This window comes from Palaemon carinicauda, chromosome 28 (genome assembly GCF_036898095.1).
Source record: "Palaemon carinicauda isolate YSFRI2023 chromosome 28, ASM3689809v2, whole genome shotgun sequence".
Classification (NCBI taxonomy): Eukaryota; Metazoa; Arthropoda; class Malacostraca; order Decapoda; family Palaemonidae; genus Palaemon; species Palaemon carinicauda.
The window spans coordinates 50,214,012-50,224,011 of NC_090752.1; the positions used below are offsets into that span (position 1 = coordinate 50,214,012).

At 37.1% G+C, this 10,000-nt stretch overlaps 1 long non-coding RNA gene across 1 annotated transcript in view; it reads right to left on the reverse strand.

Moving 5' to 3' along the window:
* Positions 1–1,122: 1,122 nt before the first annotated feature.
* The window catches only part of LOC137622025 (uncharacterized), a 138,220-nt gene continuing 129,342 nt past the window's right edge, over positions 1,123–10,000 (reverse strand). The window contains exon 3 of the long non-coding RNA XR_011040328.1: positions 1,123–1,210. This is a non-coding gene — a long non-coding RNA (uncharacterized lncRNA). The remainder of the gene's footprint in view (positions 1,211–10,000) is intronic.

Here is a 10,000-nt window from a genome sequence, read left to right on the forward strand (position 1 = left end):
TATCTTTTGCATTCATATCAACCCAGACTGTACCATCTTGCACGTAGTACTAGGTATGCAGGTAATACTATCATTCTTGCCTTCTCCATCATAAGGCTCAACACTACACATTATTCTAGAAATTTTATTCCATGTGTGACCAAATTCTGGAATGATCCTCTAATCAGGCATTTGAAGTCGGTGGTACCAGAAATTCAAACTTCCAGCGAATGTTTTTATGTTGAACAGGTTGACATGAGTTTTTTATTTTTTATATATGACAGGTATGTTTTAAACGTTGTTACTAATCCTAAGATATTTTATCAATTTTTGTATCACTTCTCGTATATATCATATATATTTCCTTTCTTCACTGAGCTATTTTACCAGTTGGAGCCCTTTAGCCTGTAGATTCTTGTTTATCCTAGTAAAGTTGTACCTGAGCTAGAAATAATAATAACAATAATATTATTAATGACAATAATGATAATGATGATGATGATAATGATAGTAACCCCATTTCCCCCTAAACACTTCGTTCTTCTCCATTGGCCTCGTTCCGATGCAGGTGAGGTAAGGGTGTATTGAATGCTGAACTAAAGGTCTGTCCAAATCAGAATATTTTTCGTTGATGGAATTTCTATTAAGAAAGGTTACCTTCCATCACATGCCCTACTCCCACCTTATCCTGGAACACCCTTTCGCGTGAGGGTTCCCACTTTCTATCCCAATTTAAGAGCAGCGGAGTAAACTAATATTTAGGGAAAGGGGAGGGAATAGTTGCCTTTACTTTTTTACCTGGGAAAATCCTTGGCAAAGGTTTTAAATTTGTTAGTGTCATAAGAGAGAGAGAGAGAGAGAGAGAGAGAGAGAGAGAGAGAGAGAGAGAGAGAGAGAGAGAGATAACCCTGTTCATTTCAGAGTATTCAAAAGAGAGAGTCTCTCTCTCTCTCTCTCTCTCTCTCTCTCTCTCTCTCTCTCTCTCTCTCTCTCTGTAACTTTACTTTCTTGTATTAGCCAATTTCTCTTAAGAAAATTTTTTAATAAAATTGATTTTAGCTATCTTAAAATATTGTGTTCTCTTTGGTTTGCTTCAGTTCAATCAAGGTAAACTACATTACAGTTTAGTTGAAGGGCAACATACCTGTGCTAGAGCAGCAACTATTCTTCCGTTCTAGAGGTAGTACGTTTGAAGTAATCCTTGTTTTTGGCAAAAGGGCCTGAAGTCTCCCTGAATAAAAAAAAAAGAAGAAAAAAAGATTAATAATGTTTATATACATTAGATGATTGCATTGAATTTTTTTAAGCTTGTTTGTTCAAAGTATTTTTTTTTAATTGAAGTGAAGATCTTTGAAATATCTTTTTATTGGCGCTCAAATAGCTTTTTATTGCTTTAGTTTTTTTTTAATCTTTAAATACTTAATTTTAGATGACCTTTATAAAGAAGTTAGCTTGTTTGATGTCTTAGTACTACACGCTTCAACTCGCACTTGGTTTTGGAAAACTAATTTTTGTGATGGCTTAATTTGAAGGATGTGTGTTTTATTGTAAATAGCAAGTCAAGCTTGCCAGGATATATGACAAGCAAACCACTAGTTATGTAGCGTAATATACAAAGTACCCAAGAATTTATAAGATAAATGTGTAATAGATTCCCCTGCGTGATATTGCCAGGAAAGCTGCCATTAAAGTAAAGTTATGTTTCACTATTAAAAAAGTACTTTATTTTATACAAGTATTATCAAAATATAGTGAATCTATAAAAGGATATCTGTAAGATTTTATAAACTAGTAAGTACTCAATTGAATTATATCATTTTCATTTCACCATAAAGTTAAAGATCTTGTGTTTATTAATGCAAGAGTAAACTTATCTATTCATGAAAATTCTTATATTAATTTATATATTACTTTACATTAAGGGCATTTTTTCCCGTCGTGCCTCGCACGGAAAACAGTGTTTTACGGGACCTACGAAATTAAATTTCTTTTATCATATATATCCTTGCGGTATTTAGAGATTACGAGTACCGCACTCCACGATCAGGGTAAAAGGTATTCTTTTAACCCTGTCCACGATAATTTTCAAATCCACGCTATCGTAGCATTTAAGAAAAAAAATCGTCTTGAAAACCTGTATGTCATCAGTCCTTCTGATGTCAAATGGGAGCTTTCTATGCAATCTTGGAGTTACATATTAGAAAGCTCTAGAACCTACAGATGAGGTGCATCTTAGTTCCAATAACTTTAACCTACTATGGGTTTCACAGACAGTGCAAGTGCGATTTTTTGCAATTATTCTGTAACGAACAGTCGTATCAATACGAGATGTTGCTATAGGGTATTACACCCAGTGAGGAAATTTATAGGAGTATCATGAATCATTTATTGTAAATAATAAAGACTTTTGTACCTATACCAAGAGGCAAAACTCATTAGCCAAGCAAGAAAACGAACACCAGGTTGGAAGAGCTCCGCCTGCCTACAACCCCCTTCACCTCCAACCCCCATTTTCTTCCTCCCCTCTCCTTTCTTCCCTCACCTGCCCTACGTCTTTCCTTCTCTCTTTCTCTCTCTCTGAATGTTGCTTTGATTTAAACATATATTTTTACGATTTTTTTTTCTATCAATCTAATAATTATTTACATAACCAATACCATAGAGAGAGAGAGAGAGAGAGAGAGAGAGAGAGAGAGAGAGAGAGAGAGAGAGAGAGAGAGAGATGAGCAAACCAGTGAATAAAGCAGTCAGTCATCTGATAGGTAACAACCGATTGAATTGTTCCATATCTACAACAATAAATATTATAATTAGATAAGATAGATAGATAGATAGAGTGCTTGATATAAAAAAAATCATACAAAATAAGTTGCAACTTAAGCTACCTTCTCAGAAAGAGAGCATGAAGGGAAGGGAAAGAACGGAGAGGGATGGATGGCGTGGAGGTGGAGAGAGATAGCTTGAAGCAGGGGGAGAGCAGGTGAGGGATGAAAGGAGAGGGAGGGAGGGGGTGGAAGTAGAGGTTCTGTATAATATTGTTCGGTTTTGTGACTGGATGATTGAGATTTTGCCCTTTGGCCTAGGGGCAAGTGTCTTTATAATTAATAATTAACGATTCATTATACCCCTATAAATTTCCTCACTGGGTGTAATACCCTATAGCAACATCTCGTATTGATACGACTGTTCGTTACAGAATAATTGCAAAAAATCGCACTTGCACTGTCTGTGAAACCCATAGTAGTCCTGTGTAGACGCGGGTTGTTGGCTACACGTGTAAAACTCCTATTGGATGTTTTGGACATCCAGATACGATAACTGAGTCATGACACATATCTTAGTCTATTCTAGTTTTAACATGTAGCCATTGTAGGTAAATCAGTGCAGGGGCAATCCTCTCTCGAGGTGAAACACCTTTTATCAATATTTCTCCTCTCATGTTTTGTAATTTCTTATGTTGCTTTTTAGGAAAGTTGTAATAGGTAGATGCAGTAATATACTATGTTATTAATACAGATAATCCCAAGTTTCATAACTGAATATTCATTCATATATTACTTTACAAGGCAATGTTTCTGAGATGATGTCCACGAATTCTTACGTCATTATTTATCTGAGCACCGAGAGACAAATTAGATGTCAGGCTTGAACTGTCATTAATGTTTGACATGCTGGTTTGTAAAATACTTCAATAGATATTATTTTGTTTTGGTATGTAATATTTATTTCAGGCTATTTAAAACTTTTAACAGTAGTTCTTTCTACATCTTGAGAAGAGAATAGCCATTGAAAACGAAAAACCTAACCCCTTCCCTCGGCCCAATCTGCCATCTCTCGGAATATGAAAAAAAAACATGTGGTTTGGCGGTTATTACCTCCGCCAACGAAGTAGGTAGGAGGTTATGTTTTCACCCTTCTTTCTCTTTGTTTGTGTGTGAAAAACTTCCTGTACCAATTTTACTCATAGATTAGTGTTATGTTGAGACGTGGAAGTGATTCAATTTTGAAAGTCCTAGGTCAAAGGGCAAGGTCGAGCAAAGGTCGACCATTTAACCCTAACCTCAAGATATAAGCTGCCGTGGTGGAGGTCTGCACTCAGTGCTTTTCTAGTTTTAGCGATCTTAGCCTTGTGAAATCACTTAGGTGTGCTTCAGCTATTCTACCATGTAAAACACTTTTAATCGTGATGATTTGAATTTTTTTATTATCAATTAATTGAATGTTCAGTTTATGACGTCCATAGTATCTATGATCCGTAGCTGCTATTCTTATCAAGTACATACCCAAACCTTTACAATTTCTCGAATTCACCTTATAATTTTTTTCTTTAGTTTATTACAATTTACACATTTTGTTCCACGAGAGATGCCTTCCATGTTGGTGTAATTTCTCGTACATATTTCGCAGTCTTTTATCACCCGTCTTTGACTTGCAATCCTTTTAAAGATGCCCACGCTTTTGACATTGGGAGCAGGTGATCTCTTGATACATCACGTATGCCGTGCTGTAGGTGCTCCAGCACAACATGATCTCGGCTATTTTCATGAATAGGCTTTCAAATCTCAGACTCGCATCTCGCATTGTCTTGTCCGACGCAGGTTTCTTGAATAACACTTATCTTACGGACATTTTGAATAGATTTAAAATATTTTCTAATCAATTATAACATCTGCTACATCATGGTCTTTACTGTATGCATTGTATATCATTATATTTTTTTTAACTACAATTCTATTTTAAGTAGATTTTTCATTGATTTTTTTATATCCCCTTTTCTTGCGTGATTGTAGCTGAAGCTTTTATGGATTTTGATATGAAAAGATCCATTTCCTTAACTTAGTCAACATAGGTCATTATCACATTTTATGTGTATGGGGGGGGGGGGAGAGATTTCAACTTACGTAATCTTATCTTGATCTGTTCAAAACTCAGCTAATTTGTGAACTTGCCGTAATGTGTGTGTATATACAGTATATATATATATATATATATATATATATATATATATATATATATATATGTGTATATATAAATGTGTGTATATGTGTATATATATAAATATATATATATATATATATATATATATATGTGGGTGTGTATATATATATATATATATATATATATATATATATATATATATATAGTATGTATGTATATATATGTATGTATGTGTATATATATATATATATATATATATATATATATATATATATATATATATACAATGTATAATGTAAATATGTATATACATATATAAATATATATATATATATATATATATATATATTTACATATATAAATATATATATATATATATATATTTATTTATTTATATATATACATATGAATATATATATATATATATATATATATATATATATATATATATATATATATATATATTTATATATATACATGTATATATATATATATATATATATATATATATATATTTATATATATACATGTATATATATATATATATATATATATATATATATATATATATATATATATATATACATACATATATATATTTATTTATATATACATATAAATATATATATATATATATATATATATATATATATATATATATATATTATATATTATATATACATACATATTCATATATATACACACATATGTTCTTTTCTAATATTTATGTGTTTTGAGAGAGAGAGAGAGAGAGAGAGAGAGGAGAGAGAGAGAGAGAGAGAGAGAGAGAGAGAGAGAGCGAGAGATTATAACACGCACCTTACTGTATTGTGTAATAGAACTTAGTGATATTCGAGAGGAAACAGTTGTGAGTAACTCTTTGAATTAAACAATGAAAAGGGAAAAGGAGAGAGAAAAAAAAGGAAGAGAAAAAGGGATATTAATAGCAGTAGGAAGGGAGAGCCTCGTAATCCCAAGAGAAATTCTTAGAATAGCGTTGCCTCCTAAGATGAGATATTCCTTTCCCTCTCGCCATTAGGATATTAAGCGAAGGCAAATAGACTGCCTGTCGCTAAGAACCATAAGCATTCTTTGTCATATCCCTTTATCTCGGTGTGTGGTCTGCAACCAACAAACCATACAAAGAGGGAAACACAATAAAGGCAATTCCGGCACCTTTACGTCCCGTGTAAGGGAGCATATAAAAGATGAGCGTTTTCTGGCAAGCTGCTGGTAAAGGAACTAGAAAGAGAGAGGATTCTTCTCTTTAACCTTTTTACCTTTTTTCTTTTCTTTTGTATAGTATTGAAGAAGAACTGAGAGTCTGGTTGAATAAAAAGAGCTCAAGGATTTTTTAATGTCGTCACTGCCTAAAGTCTTTTAGATTATTGTCTTTTTTTTCGAGAGTTTTTATCATTCAATCTATATCAGTATTTTTCATAGTTTTGTCTCTGAGAGTCGGCTATCTGTGTTTCTTTGTAGAAAGGTAATTAAAGTATTTTATCACTTCTCTAAAGTAATTTGTAATATATAGTAATGTTTTACAGCTGTAGGCGCAGTGGACGCCAGAAGCCCCGCTTAACAAAATAATAATGTTTTACAGCTGTAGGTGTACTGGGAACAAGAAAACCTTTTTATAAAAATAGTAATGTTTTACAGCTCTATGGGGCACAGTAAACCCTGTTTAACAGCTGTACTGGGCACCAGAAACCTTATTATGTCAAAGTAATAATGTTTACAGCTATACTGGGCACAAAAAAAAAAAAACCCTGTTTAACAAAATAGTAAGGTTTCAAGCTGTACTGGGCACCAGAAAATCTGTTGAACTAAGTGGTAATGTTTTTGAGCTGTACTAGGCACGGGGAAACTTGTTTAACAAAATAATGTTTTACTGCTGTACTGGGCACCAGAAACCATGTTTAACAAAATGTTTTACAGATGTAATGGGCAAAAAAAAGCCCTGTTTAACAAAATAGTAATATTTTACAGCTGTACTGGGCTCCGGAAAACCTGTTTAACAAAATAGTAATGTTTTACAGCTGTACTGGGCACTGGAAAACCTGCTTAACAAAATAATGTTTTACAGCTGTACTAGGCACCAGAAACCCTGTTTAATATGTTTTACCGCTGTACTTGTCACCGGAAAACATTTTTAATCAAATAGTAATGTTATACAAAAGTATTGGCCACCTGAAACCATGTTTAACAAAGTAGTAATGTTTTACAGCTGTACAGGGTTCCGGGAACCCTGCTTAACAAAATAGTAATGTTATACAGCTGTACTGGGAACCAGAAAAAACTGTTTAACAAAACAGTGATGATTTACAGCTGTACTAGGTACTAGAAATCATATTTTAAAAAAATAGTAATGTTATACAGCTGTACTGGCCACCAGAATATTTGTTTTCAACAAAATAGTAATGTCTTAAAGCTGTACTGGGTAAAATATTTTAGGGAAATAGAGTCGAAGGGAAGAAATGTATCATGCAGGATTTTGGCATATTGCTGAACTTGTAACTTACCATTAGGTGAAAAAAAGGGTTGGCACAGCCTCTTCCTTCAGTGCTCATTGATTTTTAGGTTTTTGGGGGGTTTTCAATTCCCAGGAGTATGTACTTCATGTCATCAGCATAGTCCTCTACTTTAAAATGGACTGAACAAATTAGAGTGTACCACCCGTGTCACAAGACCGTATATAGTAACGACATTTCTCTTTTTTGTTTATATTATCCTTTGTAGCTTCACTCTCCCCTTGCAATGACAGCAACTTGTATTAACCTATCTCCCTACTTTATTGTTAACTGTTAACAGAACTGGTTGCCGGTTTGTCAAGAAATAGCATGTTTGTATTTTGTGACCTTACCAGGACCTAGTGTGTATATATACTCTGTGTCTGTAATAAAGTTACTCAGTTGCATTCCTCTCGCCTTTGGCTCACAACCTACTCTTGGCTCATCACATTGGTGACCCCGGAGGTAGACTCGCTCCTCCCGCCTTCAACCCCTCACTGTTACTATGGCGGACTCCACGGAAGTTGGCCCTGCCCCTTTCAACCTTTTGTCGTTCACCAGCAGAGAGGCGTTTGCTTGGTTTCAGCGCGCAGAAATCCTGTTCCGCATCAAGGCCGTTACTCGCTCAACTACCAAAGCAGATTATATTCTCGCGGCGATACCCGAGGACACCTTCCCGGAAATCTCAGACTGGCTTTGTGAACAAAGAGACACCTCAATAGCGTATGACGCCCTCAAAACATACCTTCTGCAACAGTACTCGCCGTCACCAGCTGCCCATATAGCGAAGCTTTTTCAGCTCTCTCAACAACCGTTGGGGGACCAAAGGTCTTCGCTCGCCCTCAGGGAAATGACCAGTAACGCTCGCCTGCAACCTGCCTTAGACGGCTCTCCTCGTGAGGTGAACATACTTCGTGCCCTTTGAGTACGCCATTTACCCAAACCTGTGCGCGCTGCCATACCCGATGTCGATAGTTTACCCATAAAGGACTTGATGACCAAAGCCAACGCCCTTATGGACAGCCACTTCACGACCTTCAAGACCTCCATCAACGCCTCCACTCCTGACAAAGAGGACACCTATTCAACGTCAACCGAAGCTGATGTGAATGCCGAAGGACACACACGCCTACCCCATAATGTGCCGGAGCAGCGACAAAGCCACATCACCCACCACTCGATCGCGCCCCAACCAACGACTTTTACAGCCACTTACTGCCGCCCATCGGCCACAGTTTTGCTACTACCACACCAGATTTGGGGCTGCAGCGAAGAAATGTGCCAAGGATTGTCAGTGGCCAAAAAACGTGTAAGTAGGCCATCTCTCGGGGTAGTGGCCTTCTGTGTTTCTAATCTTTTCTTTTTAAATGATGCAGGAACGTGTGCGATTTTTGGTAGACACGGGTGCTTGTCGTTCTCTTTTGCCAAGGGAACTCTCCAGGACACGACGCAGTCTAAGTCTGCTGACGTCCGCCTGGTAGCCGCCAACAGATCTGCGATACCCACCCATGGTTACGAGAACCTCACATTATCGTTTTGAAACGGCAAATTTAATTGGAAGTTTCTCATTGCTGACGTCACATTGCCAATCCTCGGTGCGGATTTCTTCTCTCATTTCCACCTTCTGGTCGACGATTGGTTAACTCAGACTCATACTTGTTGAGACCTCTTCAACCCACCCCCTCCAACCTCGCTCTTCACATTAGCGCTCCCACGGATGCCTACACCCACCTCCTCACGTCGTACCCGGAACTTTTTCGTCCAGAACTTCGTCAAACGCCCACGGCGCCTGCCAAACACGGTATTTATCACCATATCAAGACGACAGGACCCCCAGTCTTCGCCAAATTCAGATGTCTGGCACCGGATCGAATGGCAGCTGCCAAACAGACGTTCGCCAAAATGGAAGAAATGGGCCTTTTCCAAAAGGCCTCCAGCCAATGGTCGTCACCCTTACACATCGCCCTGAAAAAATACGGCTCCCTCCGTCCATGTGGGGATTACAGGCGCCTGAACATGCAAACAGAACCGGATCACTACCCCGTCCCAATTACCGCCGAAGTGACCTACCTGCACAAAGCTAAGGTTTTCTCCACGCTCGATCTCCTGAAGGGGTATTATCAGGTGCCTATAAACCCAGAATACATCCCCAAGACCACCGTCACCACTCCCTTCGATACATACACCTTCAATTACTCCTATTTTGGCCTTCGTAATGTTGGGGCCACTTTTCAACGTCTCATGGATGGCATCTTAGGGGACCTCCCCTTCTGTGCATGTTACATGGACGACATACTCAGCGAAGCATCCACATGCCGACAGACGTGCACTCTGCAACACACGTCTTCCTACGTAACGACACTACCAAGCCACCGCTAACGACCCCTTACACGGGCCCTTTCATGATCCGACGCAATCCAAAAGCATTCCTACTAAACATTCGTAGCAAAGAAGACTGGGTGTCCATTGATAGTCTAAATTTTAAAACCTGCTTATCTCCTGCCAGATGACCCACCTACAGTTCGCGCCTCTCTTGATCATGGTGCCCTATTTAACATGTACAGTATGTAATT